At 33.4% G+C, this 21,240-nt stretch overlaps 2 pseudogenes; both read left to right on the forward strand.

The window, feature by feature from the left end:
- The first annotated feature begins 2,323 nt into the window (after window positions 1-2,323).
- Window positions 2,324-9,374, forward strand: LOC125829533 (cytochrome P450 71AU50-like; annotated as a pseudogene).
- Window positions 9,375-18,989: 9,615 nt separating this feature from the next.
- Window positions 18,990-20,599, forward strand: LOC125829486 (cytochrome P450 71AU50-like; annotated as a pseudogene).
- Window positions 20,600-21,240: the final 641 nt, after the last annotated feature.

Here is a 21,240-nt window from a genome sequence, read left to right on the forward strand (position 1 = left end):
CGAAAATGATGCATTGCATTGCATCCACCGTTACTAGTGTTGGTGCCTCGCAACACACCATTTTTTTAAATAAACAAAATCGTTTTTAATAAATTTATCTTTCAACAAAATTAAATAATATATTAAAATGAGTATTTTACTATTTGTTAAGAAATTAGTTTAAAACAAAATTGGTGTTTCAATAAATTTAATAAAATAATAAAAATGAGAATCTTATTATTTTTTAAGAAATTAGTTTTAAAAAAATTATGTTTCAATAAAATTTAATAAAAATAATTAAATTGAGCATCTTATTATTTTTTTAACAAAATTGCATTTCAATAAAATTTAATGAAAAAAATATTTAAATTGAATGGGTGACTTTCTAAATGAAATATTCAATAGTTGAGTGACTTTGAGGTTATAAAATAAAGTTGAGTGACTTTCTTTGAAAACAACTACGAGTTGTGTGACTTTTTATAATAAAAAAAAAACATAATTAAGTGACTTTGAAGTTATAAATGAAAGTTAAGTGACTTTCTGTGAAAATAAATATTAGTTGAGTGATCATCGTATGAGATATTAACTCTATAAGTGGGCATTTTCAATGAAATAAGATATGTATGAGCAATCATTTATTACTCATAAGGCTGCCAGGCATGCACCATAATATTAAAGCGGCTTAACTATATTAGTGATCTAAAATTAAATTTGATCAAAAATTCATAAATTATTTTATTTTTAAATGAAATTTATCATAGTTAATTTTTGATTTTTTGAGACATAATATTTTGAATTTGTTAAATTTTTAATAATCCATTTTTTTTTTATATAAAAACTATATTTTCTATAAATAATACTTAATATGTTTTTTGAGAAAAATACTTATAATTTACTATCGAAAAGAAAAAAACTTAAGGCTACTTTTGTGGAGCTACCTCTGATATTCCAGCAACCTGACAAAAGACTTTTTTTTTATAAAAAAAAAAACACGTGGGGGAAATGTCATATATTTGAGAAATAAATCTATCTAAAATAAATCATATAAATTATATAAGATTTGAAAGTCAGTCGATCTTTTTATTTTTTTCAAAATAATTTAAGTTGCTAATTGTTGTAATTCATAGACTATAGTACCTTTTATGTAATTTCAAATAAGTATATATGATTTCGTTTGTCAATCAATTTTTAAATATATATTTTTAAAAAATATTTCAAGTTGCTAATTATTAAGATTTATAATACTTTTTACGTCGTTTTCAAATAATACATGTTACTTCTTATGTACCAACTTATATGAAATCGATAGAATTTCAAAAATCGATCAGATTTTTTATATGTCTTTTAAATATGTTAAATTGTTAATTATAATGATTTATAATATTTTTACACAGTTTTTAAATATATTAGTATCTCTTTTTGAATGAAATCTAACGTTAGGAATTGTTTGGCCTTATGCCTACTTTATTTATTGTCCTCGTAGAAGTAAAGACGTACACAAAATTGCTTCTTAGCGAATTTGAAAAAATATCCCTTTTTAGGTGGAATAATGAGGACAAGAAAGCGGTGAAAAAATCTTCTTATTTTTGGCAATCAAAGAATTATTCTAAACAAACTTCGATAATTAATTTATAGTTCAAGTTACCATATAATACTTATTATTATTTTGTTTAAATATTAATAATAAGTGAATATATTAAAAGAAATAAGTATTTATAAAATTGAATTGAACGTGTAACTTTTTTTATTCTGTGTCCGTGGATGTAAGTTAATCTCAAAAACCTTTACCTATCATATTCTTGTGTCGTTACTTTAGTGATTTGAACATTCAAATTCCGGAGTAACATGATGGATGCATTCTGCTTCAAAATTAAACGTTAAAAATATAGGACATTTTTTAAAAATTATTATTATTATTATAAAAAAATACACATAATTTTTCCGGGTAGGTTTATAAAAAATCAAATGGGTTTTTAGAATTTGACTGATTTTTTTGTTTTTAAAAAATTTAATGATGTGGCTGAATCATTGTTCGTTACGTGGATAAAATGGTTTTGCGAAATCAGATGGGTTTTCCGTTAACCCATATAATGATATATGGATGAGCCTTTTCTCATACGGAAGTTGCATAGATGAGTTAAACTTTTAACGGATAACATAAATAAAAAAGTCTTTTGTGATAAATAAATGAAGCCAGCCGGCCTACACATTATTAAAGTCTATTCTTATAGAAATTAAAGAAGTAGATACCTGATAATTAGCATTCGAAAAGTATAAGATTATCAATACAGAACTTGTTCCTGTAAATATAACTTTGGATATTGGATTTCCTTATTCTAACTCAATGACTTTGGTATGGGCAAGTCTAGTGGTTTTTCTATTTGTATATGCCTTGTATGTGCTACTAAACATTCACAAGAGGAAAAGGTTTCCTCCAAGTCCAACAGGCTTTCCCATTTTAGGACATCTTCATTTGTTAGCTGGTAAAAATCCACACAAAGATTTACAAAAACTAGCCAAGAAACATGGTCCTATTATGTATGTGCAATTGGGACTGGTACCTGCAATCGTTGCCTCGTCTGTTGATGCAGTCGAGAAGTTCCTCAAGACAAATGATCACATCTTTGCTAGTAGGCCTCATAGTGAGGCATCTCAATATTTGTCTTATGGACAGAAGAATTTGATATTTGCAAAGTATGGTGTGTATTGGCGCAACATGCGCAAATTGTGCACTGTTCACCTTTTAAGCAATCACAAGATCAATTCATTTCAATCCATGAGAAAGCAAGAAGTTCAACTTCTGATTGAATCCATTAAAAAGGAAGCTCATGATCGCGTAGTTGTTGGTCTTAGTGCAAGGATTTTGTCCTTGAATGCTAACTTGACTTGCTTGATGATGTTTGGAAAGAAGTACATGGATGAGGACTTGGATAAGAGGGGATTCAAAGCTATTGTTCAAGATGTTGTGGATTTAGTATCCACACCAAATCTTGGAGGTTTTTTTCCTTTCCTTGGAGTTATTGATCTCCAGGGTCTCAATCGCAAACTCAAGGATCTTTCAAAGGTGTTTGATGAGTTTCTTGAGAGGATTATTGATGAACATGTCGAGTATCATGATCGGGATCAAACTAAGGACTTTGTGGACACCATGATGGACATAATGCAATCTGGAGAAGCAGAATTTCAGTTTGACCGTCGTCACATAAAAGCTATCCTCTTGGTATATATGTACTTTCATCCCATTTATAAGTCATATATACTAGTATAAGCTTAATATATAACAAATTCCCCTGTTTCCTTTTATATACAGGACATGCTTCTGGCTGCAATGGACACTACAGCATCAACTGCAGAATGGATACTCACCGAACTTCTTAGGCATCCCCAAGTGATGAAGAAACTCCAAAACGAGTTGCAAGAAGTGGTAGGCCTTGAAAGAATGGTAGAAGAATCAGACTTGGAGAATTTAAACTACTTAAACATAAATGAGGGCCTGAGGCTGTATCCTGCAGTGCCACTATTTTTTCATGAGGCCATGGAAGATTGTGTAGTCGACGATTTCCACATACAAAAGGGATCCCGAATCATAATAAATTGTTATGCGATTCATAGGGATCCAAATGTTTGGCCTGACCTGAGAAGTTTTTTCCTGAGAGATTTGTTAGGAGCAGTATAGATGTTGAGAATATAAAGTATGAAATTAGTTAGTTAGTTGATGAACAGTAAAATTAGTTAGTTAGTTGTGAACAATAAAGTTAGTTAGAAATTCAGTTAGAATCAAGTTTGTTGATTAGTGATTTTGTATATATATCTCCACATTGTAATACTTGTTCTTTCCAATTCACATTCAATAAAAGATATTTTTTCTCCATGAGTTTTCTCTCTCGATTGCTCTCTCTCTCTCACCAATGAGTTCTCCATTAATGGAGTTTGGGAGCTCACATTGTTCATTTTATCATGGTATCAGAGCACATGGAATTGCTCCTATCTTCTTTCCGCTTCCATTTCATTTTGTGAGCTTCATTTTTCTTTTATGTGAATTTTTGTTTGATCTGGTTGTTGTCGACTCGATCTTCGATCTGTCAGTTTCGTCTTGTGAATCCTATTTGATCTGGCTGTTTTCAACTTGATCTTCTTCCCAATTTTCAAATCACCATGGTTGATTCTTCAGCTGATTCGATTCCGAATGCTTTTGCATCTACTGTTAGGGTAGAAATCCCTAGTCCTTTCTACTTGCATCCATCTAAGAATGCGAGTTCATCCCTATTACCTGCAGTTTTCGATGGGACTGGTTACAGATCCTGGAGAAGAGCAGTTCTCAGGGCTTTATCTGTTAAGAGCAAGACATGATTCATCAATGGGAAGGTTGTGAGACCTGATCCTACTGATCCTAGCTTTCAGCAATGGGAAAGGTGTGATGATATGGTCACATCTTGGATCCTGAACTCCTTGTCACCAGATCTGCGTGATAGTCTGCAGTATGTCAACAATGCTCAGGAACTTTGGGGAGAATTAGAAGAAAGATACGATCAAACCAATGGTTGTAAATTGTACCAGCTTCAAAAGGAGATTAATGACCTTGTCCAAGGCACTCTGGATATCACTGGTTACTACACCAAAATGAAGAAACTCTGGGAAGAAATGAGCATTGTCGATATCAGCTCTCAGTGCAATTGTGTGGGCACTTGTGGTGGTAAAACAAAATTGGTTAAAGCTGAACAAGATCGCAGGCTTATACATTTTCTAATGGGTTTAAATGAGATGTATACTGCAGTCCGAGGCAACATTCTCATGATGAATACTCTGCCAAGTATGTCTCAGGCTTTTGTCATCTTGTCCCAAGAAGAGAAGCAAAGGGAAGTAAAACCTCACAACTACACTGCCTTGGATTCGACCTCTCTCAATGTTTTTGCCTCGTCTAACAATGTTGCAGGTTCCAAAGGTCCTAAGACCAATTTTAATTCTAATAGGGGAAACACAGGAGGTTATGGAAACTCAAACACAAATGTGTTTAGAGGGAATTCCAGCACTGGAGGTCTTCATTGTTCTGTGATTTCTGCAAGAAAACAGGATACACTAAAGATAGATGTTACAAGCTCCATGGTTATCCCACCAACTCTAAGTTCTCCAAGGGTAAAAGTTCAAATTCAGCAGCAAATGTGTGTGCTTCTGAAGTTGACAGGAACCAATGTGAAAATGATAATGAACTGAGTAAGCAAATGCCTTTGAATTTGTCTAAAGGCCAGTATGAGCAGCTGCTAAATCTTTTAGGATCTCTACATGCTAATCATGGAACCAACAACTCTACGAATATGCTAAGTGGAGTTGTGAACCTGGCAGGTATACTAGTTTGTTACTCTTCAATTACTGATATAGGTGATCTCTCTTGTAAATGTGTTAGATTAACTGCTGGTTCTTGGATTATAGACTTAGGAGCATCACATCACATGACCTATAACAAAGCCACACTCACAAATATCAGCACACTGCCATACCCTTTCTTAATTACCTTACCAAATGGTTATAAAGTTAAAGTGATTGAAATTGGTGATGTTTGTTTAAATCAAGTACTGACTCTGAGGAAAGTAATGTTTGTGCCTAGTTTTAAGTTCAATTTAATCTCAGTTCACTGCCTTGCATTGCAACTCAAAGGTGTAGTCAGTTTTAACACTTCTTCTTGTCTATTGCAGGGCCCTTGTCTGAAGAGCCCTATGGAACTTGGTAGAGCTAAAAATGGTTTATACTTCTTGTGCTCTATATTTCACAATTGTCATCCTCCTTCTGCTGGCAGCAAAATGACTCATGTTGCTGCAAAGTTTTTCCCCAGTCATAGTAGTCATTCTCTAGTTAATTGTACTAAAAGTTCAACTGACAATGTATGTCAAGCTTCATCTTCATCATCTACTGTAAAATACACTCATTATATCAATAAAGAAGTATGTTCAATTTCTAATTCTGCTTCTTGTTCTACTGCTGATTGTTCCCCTGCTGAGACTTATACTGATGAATTCTTATGGCATGCTAGACTAGGCCATGTACCCTTTGTAAACATGAAAAGTATTTCCACCATACCTATCCATTTTTCCACAAAAAAGCCTTTTACTTGTGCTATATGCCCTATGGCCAGGCAAACTAGAATGCCATTTCCTGAGAGCACAACCTCCACCACCAAAGCATTTGAATTGCTTCACATTGATCTATGGGGTCCATACCACATTCCCACTCATGATGACTACAACTATTTATTAACCATGGTAGATGACAACACTAGATCAACTTGGACACAATTACTTAAATGCAAAAGCAATGCCTTACAAACTATCAAAGCCTTCAGCTCACTCATAGAGAATCAGTTTCAAACCAAATTAAGAACCATCAGGTCTGAAAATGGTTTGGAGTTTACCTCCAATGAAGCTAGCCAGTTTTTCCAAGAATAAGGGATAATACACCAAAGGTCTTGCCCCTACACACCCCAACAAAATGGTGTGGTAGAGAGGAAGCATAAGCACTTTCTTGAAACAGTTAGGGCCCTCCTTTTTCAATCTAGATTACCTATGAGGTACTGGGGGAATGTGTCCTAACAGCTACATACATCATTAACAGATTACTTACCAAACTCTTGAAAAATAAATCCCCATATGAGTTATTGTATCACAAACACCCTACATATTCTCATCTTAGAAGTTTTGGTTGTCTAAGCTTTCCCACTACTTTAAAAACCCATAAGGACAAGTTTGAGCCACGGGCTACACCACACATATTTGTTGGCTATCCTTTCAATACAAAAGGTTACAAGGTTTTGGATTTAGCTACCAAAAGAATTCATGTGTCTAGGGATGTTGTTTTCCATGAATCCATCTTTCCCTTTGTAATTTCTCTTGTTGGCTCCAGTTTTGCTTCTGTTTTGAATTTACTTGTTAATCATTCTACCAACTTACCTAGTATGTCTAGCACAATCAACATTTTTTATACTATTGATTTACTGGATACAAACACATCACATCAAGTCACAGATAACCAAGTAACCATTAACACTGCAGCCCCAAACATCACTACTACACCATCCATACCTGCACATATTTCATCATGTGATGCTCTACATGCCCCTAGAAGAACAACTAGATCCCTTCATACCCCCACTTATCTAAAAGACTACAACTACACTTTACTTAACCTACACTCTTCTACCTTTGTTACATCAAGCTCACACCCACACCACTCTCTCACCTCTTTTGCCACTAACCATGACAGTATTTGCTTCACTTCTTTTTGTCCTGATAGCCAGCAGTTGGTTGAAAACATTACACATGACTGTGAACCTTGTTCATATGAAGAGGCAATCTTGTCTCCTGCCTGGCAGAAGGCAATGACACAAGAGTTTGAGGCATTATATGCCAACAATACTTGGGAATTGGTACCTCTGCCCAAAGGGAAGAAATCCATTGGTTATAGGTGGGTGTATAAGATCAAACACAAGGCAGATGAGAGTGTGGAATGATTCAAGGCAAGGCTGGTAGTTAAAGGATACACTCAACAAGCTGGGATAGACTACACTGAGACTTTTTCTCCTGTGGTTAAAATGACCACTGTTAGAACTTTGATCACTTTGGCTGTTAAGAAAGGTTGGAATTTGTATCAGCTAGATGTCAACAATGCCTTCTTTCATGGTGATTTGAATGAGGAAGTGTATATGACATTACCACAAGGTCTTATGGTAGATGGTATTAACATGGTGTGTAAATTGAAAAAATCATTGTATGGTTTGAAACAAGCTAGTAGACAATGGTATGATAAGTTGACAAGCAATCTTTGTTCTAGAGGATACACACACTAAAATAGTGACTATTCACTGTTTTTTAAAAGAAAATGATGCTCTTCTTTGGTCTTTGTTGCAGTATATGTTGATGACGTAATCTTGACTGGGACTGACCTAGAAGAAATTGACTCCTTAAAGTCTTTTCTACATGATCAGTTCAAGATAAAAGATTTGGGCAAATTGCATTATTTCCTAGGGTTAGAGATATTGTATAGGCATGATGGTGCTTTGATTTCACAAAGAAAGTTCACCACTGATCTTTTGAAGGAATTTGATTGTTTGAATTACAAGACTGTTGCATCACCACTGGACTGTACTGTAAAATTGCAGGCTGCTGATGGCAAGTTGTTGCCTGATCCTACTCTTTACAGAAAAGTAGTAGGTAAGCTTAATTTTCTCACAAATACAAGGATGGATATATCTTATAGTGTACAACAACTCAGTCAGTTCATGCAGACTCCTAGAGAACCACACTTGAAGGCAGCTTACCATGTTCTCAGATACTTGAAGCAGGATCCTTCATTGGGCATTTTTATCTCCAATACTCCTGCACTCAGTGTCAAAGCTTTCTGTGACTCGGACTGGGCAACTTGCCTTGATTCAAGAATGTCAGTTAGTGGTTATCTAGTCCTTTTGGGTGATAGTCCCATTAGTTGGAAGTCCAAGAAGCAAGCCACAGTGTATTTGTCCTCTGCAGAAGCAGAATACAGCGCTGTAAGACAGGTGGTAGGGGAATTGGTCTGGCTTGAGAGGTTGCTGGCTGAATTATCAGTAAATTGTCATTTGCCCATACAAGTTTTCTATGATAGTCAAGCAGCAGTGCATACTGCCAAGAATCCAGTCTTCCATGAGAGGACTAAACACATAGAAATAAACTGCCATTTTGTCCGAGATAAACTTCAAGAAGGTCTAATTTCACTTCACCACATTCCTATAGAATCCCAGTTGGCAGACATCCTCACCAAGGCCCTAACTGGGGTTAAACACACTACTTTATTATGCAAGTTGTCTGTAAATCCATCACCTCCAACTTGAGGGGGGGGGGGGGGGTGTTGAGAATATAAAGTATGCAATTAGTTAGTTAGTTGATGAACAATAAAATTAGTTAGTTAGTTGTGAACAGTAAAGTTAGTTAGAAATTCAATTAGAATCAAGTTTGTTGATTAGTGATTTTGTATATATATCTCCACATTGTAATACTTGTTCTTTCCAATTCACATTCAATAAAAGATATTTTTTCTCCATGAGTTTTCTCTCTCGATTGCTCTCTCTCTCACTAATGAGTTCTGCATTAATAGAGTTTGGGAGCTCACATTGTTGATTTTATCAATAGATTTTCGTGGACGTGACTTTCAACTTTTACCATTTGGCTATGGGAGAAGAAGTTGTCCTGGAATGCAGTTGGGAGTTACCATCGTTCGCCTTATGGTGGCACAGTTGGTGCATTGCTTTGAGTGGGAGCTTCCAAATGGTATTCAGCCTTGTGATTTAGACATCGATGAGAAGTTTGGGATGGTAACATGTAGAGAAAAGCCTTTGATGGCTATTCCTACTTATAGACTAAAGAAATGATGCAAATACAATGTAACATATATAGTAAGAGAACTAGTATTTCTAAACTTCAACATTTTATTACAAGAAACATTGAAAGTTCTACTATATGATTTTGTGATTGTTGTGTGCTTTCCCTGCTATTCTACAAATATTGCATTGACAGTACATCTACACCTAATAAAATTGGTATCTTCCAAATGTCTCATTGTAAATACAATTGACCTCTTCTCTCTTGTTTCCTATTGATGAATGTGTTTTAACAAGTCGAGAGATGAAAGTTCCTAACTGAAGAATCGTCATTGTAACGACTAACGACCCAATTTTCCTAAGTCGTGATGACACCTAACTATTCCCACATCAAGGAAATCATAACCAAATAAGTGAACAATGACATAAATAAAATGTCAAGAATACAGTGGAATGTGTAGCAAACCTCAATACATAGGATATAGCTTGTTGTATTTTGGGTTTTGATGAATTAACAAGCTAACTAGGACCATGTAAAAGGACCTGGTCCTCTGAGTTTTCGTTTTACAGGACAAGCCAACAGCTATAAAAACTGCAGTGGTTGGTAGGCACTGCAGCAGAGGCACGGAAAGGACAACAGTCCTCGACCAATGGCGTGCTACTAAGTTGTTTTGTCTCTCTTATACAATGGATATGTTGACAAGAAACAACCTTGTTTTTGCAACCAAGATTATTCAAAAGCAAAAGTCATTTTCAAAGAGGAACTACTTTCACATGCAACAAGGGACCTGATTGAGTGTAGCAGCGTCTTAAGTTGTTATTTGAGTTTATTGTCTTATGCTCTCATATTGTAGATCTATTCCTATATTATAAATGATAATAGATCATGTCAGTTTAAAGGATTATGAGTTGAGTTTGTGGCTAGAGTTAACCTAGTTGTGTTTGCTTGAAGTTTATGTTAATTAGAGGTAGTTGATATAGTGAGCAATAGAGTTATTTCTTTGTGTCTTGTAATATAGGTGTTACAAGGTGCTTAGGATTAAGAGTTTAATCCTTTGTGAGTACTCGAGTTTGTATTCACAAGTTGCTTGAAGTTATTGGAGCTTTAAGAAATCATGTTTGACAGGTTGTGGTTTTTCTTTCCTTGAGCAAGGACGTTTCCACGTAAACATTTGTGTTCTTTACTTTAAACATTTAAATTACTTTTTGTTACTAGAACAGTCAAGGGACCTGGTGTCCTGACTGGTGGTGGACTCATACAACCTCGTTGATACTCGGGTCCAAACCTGCACAAAATGCATAAACTACTTATGCATCCTCAATTGTTAGCTTTTACACTAATAACTACAATTCTTTTGAATGACAATTTTTAACTAACCTAACGAAAATCATGACAACACTGAATAGATTAAAAGATACTTCCTATATCCCATTTATGTGAAGGTGTTACTGTTTGAAGAGTCAAGCGATTTTTAAGAACTCAAAACAACTATGATAGTCCTTTCAGTAAAATACGTTGAGAACTCAAAACAACTATGATAGTCATTATGAACTCGATTTCGCCAACACAATTCACTAAAAAGTCGTTTTCTTTTATTTTCTAGGTCTTCTTATGTTCCAAGAGGGGCATTCTTTCTCTTTTACCCATTATTAACTTCCCCAACTCCATGTTATAACCTAATAACATCCTTATACATGAATCAACATCCGCATTTCCTAACAAGGGCGGTTCAACGTAATCGGAGGCCTAAAGCAAAATTTCAATTCAAAGCCTAAAATATAAACAAACTTCGTGTACGTATTTATTCAAATTTTATTTTTCTAACACTATTTAGAAGAAATTTAATATTGTTTTTTTTAGCTATTAGTTTTAAGTAAGATTTTATCAGCTCAACATTCAAATACATCCTTTCAGTGAGGCAATTATTATATGAATTGTTAACATAATTCTATAAGTAATAAGTTGACAAATATTAAATAAAGATAAGAGTAGAATCATAGAATCTCAAGAAGTTGATGACTTGGTATACCCCATTTTAATATGCTTGTTGTAATGCTTGAAACTTAAATTTTAAAACAAATAAAAAAGAATTTGTAATACACTTTGTTCAACACTTTTCACTATTAATTCTTATTTAACAAAGTACAAAAGATGTTAAAGTGGGTGAAATAATATATTTTTAAAAATATTATACTTTCTATCTTAAATAATCAATTTTTTCTATAAAAATTTAACACATAATTTATTCTTAAAAAAAAAAATTGGGCCCCCCAAATTAGGCATAAGCCTTATTTTACAAAGCATAGAGCCGCCCCTATAATCCCTAATTCTTCTTTCCCAAAACTAAAGAATGTCAAGAAAGAGATTTTTCCAAGTTCAAGATTCTATTCAAGAATCCTAGAATTTTCCAATCAAGATTCTTCACAAACTTCATCTCGAAGACGTCTATAGAAGGATTTCTCAAGTTCAAGTTATAAAGTTGTAAGTCCAAAACTTTTTTCTAATAATTCGTGAAATTCAGGTATGCGAGATTTCATTAATAGGTTTTTTTCACCAATTAAATTTCAAAGAGAACTCCGTATTTCAATTATTTGAAATCTATAGAAATCTAGGTTTCTTATGATCAACATGAAATTCAATTTTAATTTCTCACTACTAAAAAACTGTCAAAAAATGACGGCAGAAGATCGACGCAGTCACCTCCGTAGCTTTTTAGCTCGACGCTTTATTTTAATTTTCATTTTTTTATTTCTAAAAGGCGACGCAATTCGTCGCTTTTCTGGAAATTTTATTTTTGAAAATCCCAGAAAAGCAACGGACAAAAGGACTCTGTCCGTCGCTTTGCTGGATAATTTATTTTTGAAAATCCCTGAAAAGCGACGGACAAAACCACGCTATCCGTCGCCTTTCTGGGATTTAAAAATAAATAAAACCCTGAAAAGCGACGGACAAAACCATGTTGTCCGTCGCTTTTTCTGCAATATTTTTGACAACAGAAACTGGCAGTTTCTACTGCCCACCTGCAAATGCAATTCAATTCAATTCTACACTATTTAGCCCAATCAAACACACACAATTATAAACAATCTAAACAAAACATAAAACAACAAACTTAAAATAACATTCAAAAGTATTTAAATCACAAATTAAAAACTTATAAAGTCTTTCAAAATTCGTTTCAAATTTTCAAAAAGTTCATAAATATCCAGAGATCTAAACTAGGGAGTGGGATCTACATAATCATCTTCATCACTCTCGTCGTCGGTGTCATCGAGAGCCGAAGTAGTAGGTCGTTGAGCGAGGTTCATCACTTGTTATTTGATTTGCTAAACGGTCTCACTCATGCTTTCTTGTTCAGCTACTCTTCTTCGCTCCGACTCTGCCAGTGCCACTGTAAGTTTAGCTATTTGAGCCGACATAGCAACAATCTGAACACCGTTAAGTGCCTCAGCTTGACGTGATGATCCAATACCTTCTAAGTCTGAATGGAGTCGTCTTACATCGTTTCGAAAGCCTAGACCATAAACTATACCCTTGTATGTTCTCCCTACCACTTTTTCTTTCCAAATTTGGGTGGAAAGTTCAGGTGTCAATTGGACCGAACTATCTAGATTCTCAGCGACGTACTGATGAAACTCATTTTGCATATTAAATATAAAAATTGACATCAATATATATACATGTCATAAATATATTCACTATTAATATATATTATTCATATTAAATAACTTACAAAAGTTCGTTCGGCCCTTTCCTCCGCCCACACATTCAGATCTGACTCATTTTCTTTCTTCCTAACACGAGTCTTCTTGAAAACCTCCGGTTCAATGGGAATGCGTTCCAATTTTTTTTCCTATAAATAAAAACTAAAATTTATAACGATATATATGAATCAACTAATTATTTATTTAAACGTTTGAATTAGAACTTACCATCTCTCGTGCAATTGTTCCAATGGTCTTTGCACCTCCGGTGTGCAACGAGTCACCTTTAAGACTGCCTCTAGCCTTTTTGGCTTAATTCCAACAACTAAATCCAACAAAAAAATCACATTATTTAATTTAACTTATTTAAACAACTTGACCTTGTTTAGTTTTGACTTAATTCCAACAACTAAATCCACCAACTAAACCACATTATTTATTTTAACTTATTTAAACAACTTAACAACTTTTTAACTTTAATAAACTAGTTTAGTATTGACTTAATTCCAACAATTAAATCCACCAACTAAATCACATTATTTATTTTAATTTATTTAAACAACTCAACAACTTTAACTAGTTTGGTTTTGACTTAATACAACAACTAAATCCACCAACTAAACTACATTATTTATTTGAACTTATTTACTCAACTTAAACAAGTTTAGTTTTGACTTAATTCCAACAGCTAAATTCACCAACTAAACCACATTATTTATTTGAACTTATTTAAACAACTTAACAACTTTTTAACTTGAACTAGTTTAGTTTTGACTTAATTCCAACAACTAAATCCATCAACAAAACCACATTATTTAATTTAACTTATTTAAACAACTTAACAACTTTAACTAGTTTAGTTTTGACTTAATTCCAACAACTAAATCCACCAACTAAACCACATTATTTATTTGACCTTATTTACACAACTTAACAACTTTAACTAGTTTAGTTTTGACTTAATTCCAACAACTAAATTCACCAACTAAACCGCATTATTTATTTGAACTTATTTAAACAACTTAACAACTTTTTAACTTGAACTAGTTTAGTTTTGACTTAATTCCAGCAACTAAATCCATCAACAAAACCACATTATTTAATTTAACTTATTTAAACAACTTTTTAAAGCTAAGTGTCAACACTAGATGAACACAAATCGATCTTGCAAGAAAATCAATTTTGTCATCAATAGGATCAACTAGTGTTGGTACTTATGCTAAACAAACACATTATTCCTAAATTAAAGCTTAATATCAACACTAGATGGATATCATCAATAAGATCAACTAGTCTTGGTACTTATGCTTAACAAACACTCGATGGACACAAAAAAATTATCACAAAGTTAATTGAGTTCAAAATTCAATTATTAAGTTCAAATTAATTGAGGTCATCAAGAATTAGTAATTAAGTTCTAAATTCAATGTTCAAGTTCTAAATTCAAGTTCATATCAAAGTTCTAAAATTAGTTATACATAAACTTCAAATCCAAAAATTAGCTAGTTATTATATTCAAGTTCAATAACTATATTCAAGTTCTAATTAAATTCATCATGTATATCCAATTTCTAAAATTAATTATACATAAAATTTTAACTCAAGAATTAATTAGTTATATTCAAATTTCAAAATCAAGTTCTAAATCTAACTTCAATTCATCAAATTTCAATTCATCTAGATTAACACTCCACTAACTTATAACAATCAGTCAATCCTAACTAACATCAAAATCCCTAAATCATTCACTAGCTAACTAACAATCAATCAAACTTATAACAATCAATAACAAACAAATTCAATACTAATTAACAAAATCAAAAACCCTAAATCATTCACTTACTAACTAACAATCAATCAATAAAAAAACTAATTCAATACACTATCAAACACAATCAACCATTCAATAAAACACAAATTCAATAAACTAATTAACATAATCAAATATAATTAAAATTGAAAAAAATTAAAACTAATTTGATAAAACCCTAACCTTAAATTAATGGAGAAAGAGACAATGGAGAGAGGAAGCAGCGACGGCAGTAGCGATTCCGGCAGCGGCGTTGACAGCAGCGGAGGTGGCAAGCGATGGCGATGGCAAGCAACAGAGGCGGCAGCAGAATCTTTAGAGAGAAGGAAGAGAGGGAAAATGGGGAAAAACACATCTGCTATTTCAGATATTTAATGAAAAGAGACGGACATCGTCTCCCCGTCCGTCACTTTTCATTTAAAAAGTTGAGCAACATTTTGACCAAAAAGCGACGGGCAAAGAGACACTGTCCGTTGCTTTTTAAAAATAGTTGACCGACCTATTTCGACTAAAAGCGATGGACATAAAGATGTCGTACGTCACTATAATAAAAACAAAATTTAATAAAATAAAATAAATATAAAGTGATGGACAACATTGTTAATATTTTAATTAATATATAATTATTTTTAATAAAAGCGACGGACGGCGTCAATATATATATATTAAATAAATAATTATTAATTTTATATCTATTTGGCGCAAAAATCCGCGAAAAAAACGATGGACTATGAGATGCCGTCCATCGCTTTTTGTAAAATAATTTTAAAAATAGTTATTTTATTAAAAAGCGACGGATAGTGTGGCAAATGGCGTCACTCTTTTGTCCCTCATTTTTTAGCAGTTTTTTAGTATTGTCTTCTCACGGATAGTCTACAAATACATGGTTTTCCATATATTTCGAGTATATTTTCAAGAATCCTCAGGACAAGTAAATTTCATGTCTGTAGACTTATATCTTTTAAATTACATGTCTTAGTCAGAATACATAAATTTTCATGATTTGTTTTACATTCAGTTTTTCAATTCAATGTGCATAAGAGGCCTACAAATAAAGTATCTATTACTTCACTTCTAGGTTTTAGTATTTAGGAGCTTCAGCTCATAACATTAAAATATACGACATGCATGACATCTAGATATGTCATCAATGTTTTTGAACATTTTCCCAAAAGTAAGATCTTTATTAGTATGGTATCCGGAATGTCATCAATGATCGTGGATCAGTTTTCTTATACAAACAAAGTTCACTAGTAGTATGACAATCAAGTATGGCATCCATGATTATGAAAAACATTCTCAGAAGCTATCGGTTATGTTCGGTTGGAAGTAGTGCTTAGCATCAAATTGGACTAGGGCTAGTATACCTAAGTCTCAAAATTACGTGTTACCATAAGTTTTTTTAGCCCATAGTGGACACATTTTATAAGATTAACGGTGCCACATCAGATCAGATCAACTTTTACCTCTTGGCAAGTTATGTTTGACCCTTTTCAATGGGGATTATACATCAACTTCATGTTTAGGTCAAATTTTTATATGTCGATTAATAGTATCTTCCACAATTTAATCTCACTTATTGCATGACCTTGTATTCAGTTATTTCAATTAATATTTATCAGTTGCGTATTTTACTACTTGATCATTTCATCAAATTTATTAGTTTTGTATTCAGTTAGTATCTCGAATTCTTCATGTTGAGTTTTACAAATTATCATGCATATCTCACATACTCAGTACATTCAAATACCTGATCTGTTGCATATATTATTCATGTGATTTAGATTCAGATGCTTCTATTAGGATCCTGGTCATGCATATCATAGCTTACAACCAGGAGGTAATGAGTTCTCTTTGTTTGAGGACTCAAGTCAATTTGTAATTCTAGTATCTTATTTCTTTTCATATGATCATGTCTTGACTACATGTATTCAGTATTAGTAGAAGTTTCATAGACAATCAGTTAGAGTTAATGTATTCAATCTACTTAGTCTCAGTTTCTTTATAGATTATAATTATTGTAAACCAATCTTTGTTCAGTAATGTCTTGAACCAACTTATTCCATAATTATGCTTCCACTCAGCCATTTAAGTTCTTATTTATGTATATATTTAGTTGATTATGACTTATGTCAATATCAATGGTTAGCTCGGAATCACTTGTGACTCTAAGCATCATGTTATGAGTTACGACTAGGACGTACTCTCTGATCGTAACACATATGAACTGTTATGTTGTCTTGATAGTGTAAAAACCTATCTGTACGTGCATAGTCACAATTTTGTAAATGATAAATAGTTATCGATTAAAATATTCACCAATTCAGAAAGGAAAAATACATAAAAGCATAATACATAAATATGTCATTTAACTTGACCCTAACTCATATTTATGTCTTTCAACTTTAACTGTGTACAAATAGACACATAAACTTGTATAAAGTTGAATAAATAGACATATGCGTCTTACGTGACATCCTACGTGACAATTTGAGTCTTACATGATGTATGTCACATATGACTCATGTGTCGGACGCGGCTCCCCTCCAGTGGCCATCCTCTCCAGTTCGTCCAGTATTGCCTTATATTTGTTACACGTGTCCACTTAAAATTTCAATGGATGTGATCTATTTATTAACTACTATATACTAACCATAGTTAAAGAGAGTCTTTACAAAGTATAATCTGGCAAATTGTATTTAGTCCATATTCATCCCCAAACTTGGAAGTTCCGCCGGCATAATTGATAGGCTCTCTTATTGTTTCATAACACTGTAAACAAAAGTTTGTAAATTGAATTGCACAAAGAAAAATCTACCACCAAGTAAAACTAAAGCAACGATTTCAACAAAAAGGGAACAAATTGCCGGTCAAGATAAAGATTTTAGGTCTCTGATAAAAGTATATATGGAATTCAACCATGGACGGACAATTGGTAACAACAATTGAAAGCTAACATCTCTTGAATCTTTTTCCAAGTCAAACGAGTAAGTGATGATTTGGAAGATAACTACTTCAAAACACTCTGTATAGTAAGACTAGTTTTACTTTAAATAAGCCAGATACATGCATAATTTTTACAAGTCAGAACAACACTATGTTTCATGATTTATGTATTCTTTCGAGATTGGTAAGGCTAATTTTTATTTAGGATATCAATGAATAAATCACATTATGTGATGAAAGTCCAGTATTTAATTTTGCGAGTGCGAAATTCTGGGTGGTTCGCCGGCGGAGGAGAAGAGGGCTCTCTCTGCGACATTTGAAAGAAAGAGGAAACTAATTCTGGTACAGTGTAATGAAAAGAAAAGAGACTATAGTTAAGATATTTTAGTTAGTAAATAAATCATGTCCGTGGAGTCACAAACTAGACACGTGTAACAAATATAAGGCAGCACTGGACGAACTGGAGAAGATGACCACTAGAGGGGAGCCGAGTCCTTAGGTGTCTACTTATTTAATTTTATACAGATTTAAATATTTATTTATGTACACTCAAAGTTAAACGACATAAATATAAAATGAGGCTAAGTTATATGAATTATGCCATACATAAATGTGTCTTTTAATTTGGTTTCAATTGACATTTATGCCCACCAACTTTGAGTATGCACAATCAGACTCTTAAACTTTTATAAAGTTGAACAAGTGGACACACATATCCTAATTGGCATAATACATAGGACATTTAAACCTATATAAAGTTGAACAAATAAACATATGCGTCTTACATGGCATCCTACGTGACAAGTTAAAATGACACATGTATTATATTATTGTTATTCAGAATTGATTCAATGATCTTTAATATTCTTTTAAGATAAAGGGCGGTCAGATTTGTTTTTTACTTTAACAATAATGTAGATTCAAAGATTTCAACCATAATGTTTAAGTGAATGACAAGTATATATATTTTTCTTGGAAAATAAACAGAAAACAAGAGATATAACATGGGGTGCTGATATTAAAATGTGTGTATAGTCATTTGTCACATTCCCAGACTTATCAGATTGGTTGAGTATTAATTGACTTCTGAGCTCATCTATGAGTAATTTGACTTAATACACTGCATATCAATTCTAGGAACATTGCATATATACTTGGTGATGACATCCTTAACTCATCTATTACTACTCTGCTGATCTGCTCTTCCCCTCAATGACTTTGATATGGACAACTCTAGTGTTTTCTCTATTTACATATGCCTTGTATGAGCTGATAAACATTCACAAGAGGAAAAAGTTTCCTCCAGGTCCAAAAGGGCTTCCTATTTTAGGACATCTTCATTTGTTAGGAAAAAATCCACACCAAGATTTACAAAAACTAGCCAACAAACATGGTCCTATTATGTATGTCCGATTGGGACTAGTACCTACAATCATTGCCTCGTCTGCTGATGCAGGTCCTCAAGACATATGATCACATATTTGCTAGTAGACCTCATCATGAGGCATCTCAATATTTGTCTTATGGACAGAAGAATTTGATATTTGCAAAGTATGGTGTATATTGGCGTAACATGCGCAAATTGTGCACTGTGCACCTTTTGAGCAATAAGAAGATCAATTCATTTCAATCCATGAGAAAACAAGAAGTTGAACTTCTTATTGAGTCGCTTAAAAAGGAAGCTCATGATCGTGTAGCTGTTGATCTTAGTGCAAAGATTACGTCCTTGAATGCTAACTTGACTTGTTTAATGGTGTTTGGAAAGAAGTACATGGATGAGGACTTGGACAAGAGGGGATTCAAATCTGTTGTTCAAGATGTTGTGCATTTAGCAGCAATGCCAAATCTTGGTGATTTTTTCCCCTTCCTTGGTGCTATTGATCTCCAGGGTCTCACTCGCAAGCTCAAGGATCTTTCGAAGGTGTTTGATGAGTTCCTTGAGAAGATTATTGATGAACATGTTCATTCACATGACCAGAAGCAAACCAAGGACTTTGTGGACACCATGATGGACATAATGCAATCTGGAGAAGCGGAATTTCAGTTTGACCGTCGTCACATAAAAGCTATCCTCTTTGTATGTACTTTCATCCCATTTTGTCATATATACCACAAGCCTTGAGAATGAAATGGTTTGTACTACTAATTTATTCCTCTGTTTCCTTTTTACTATACAGGACATGCTTATAGCTGCAATGGATACTACAGCATCATCAACGGAATGGATACTGACAGAACTTCTTAGACATCCCCAAGTGATGAAGAAACTCCAAAAGGAGTTGCAAGAAGTGGTAGGCCTTGAAAGAATGGTTGAAGAATCCGACCTGGAAAATTTGAACTACTTAAACATGGTTGTAAAAGAGGGCCTGAGGCTGCATCCTGTAGTGCCACTATTTTATCATGAGTCTATGGAAGATTGTGTAGTCGACGGTTTCCACATACAAAAGGGATCCCGAGTCATGGTAAATTGTTATGCAGCTCAAAGAGATCCAAATGTTTGGCCTGATCCGGAGAAGTTTTTGCCTGAGAGATTTGTTGGAAGCTGTATAGATTTTCGTGGACGCGACTTTCAACTTGTACCATTTGGCTCTGGGAGAAGAAGTTGTCCTGGAATGCAGTTGGCAGTTATCGTCGTCCGCCTTGTGGTGGCACAATTGGTGCATTGCTTTGAGTGGGAGCTTCCAAATGGTATGCAGCCTTGTGATTTAGACATTGATGAGAAGTTTGGGATGGTAACATGCAGAGAAAAGCCTTTAATGGCTATTCCTACTTACAATCTAAACAAATGATGCAAATACAAGAGAAGTAATATTTCTAAACTTTAGATTTTATTACAAGCAATATTAAATAGTTTCTACTATATGGTTTTTGAGATTGTTGTGTGCTTCTCCTAATATTCAACTAAAATACTTCATTGGCGGTACATCAGCTTTCATTTTTACACATCATTAAGGGAAATGAAAAACAATGTTTAACTAATCTAATTAAACAAAATGTGAATCTGGTAGATTTAAAGGAGCTTTAAATGTTTCTAAAGAAATTGAAGCAATGAAGGAGTTATCTATGTTTCATAATAATAAATAAAATGGATAAGTTTAAATTTAAGTGTAAATGAAGCAGGAATAAGATATGCCAAAAAGATTTAATATTAGAAGTAAATTTAGTTTACTACAAGCCCAAAATTGAATATACAGATTTATTCACAAGAGCATTACTGGTTATCAAGTAAGGAGATCCCAAGATAGAAGACAAAAAAAAATTATAGTTCCTAAAGAGAGAAAGGAGTTTGAATATTTGCTTTAGAATTGTAAAGTTTTTACCACAGTAATTTTACTAAGATAGATCTAGTCATATAGTTGGCCCTTTTAATCGGGAATTGATTTCTATTTGAATTTTGAGACAATAATATTTTCTAGGTTTTAGAAAATTGGTGTTTTCACATATCTCTTTGCTTAGTTTTAAA

This window comes from Solanum verrucosum, unplaced genomic scaffold (assembly GCF_900185275.1).
Source record: "Solanum verrucosum unplaced genomic scaffold, falcon-dt-bn FXZP01000031.1, whole genome shotgun sequence".
Taxonomy (NCBI): Eukaryota; Viridiplantae; Streptophyta; class Magnoliopsida; order Solanales; family Solanaceae; genus Solanum; species Solanum verrucosum.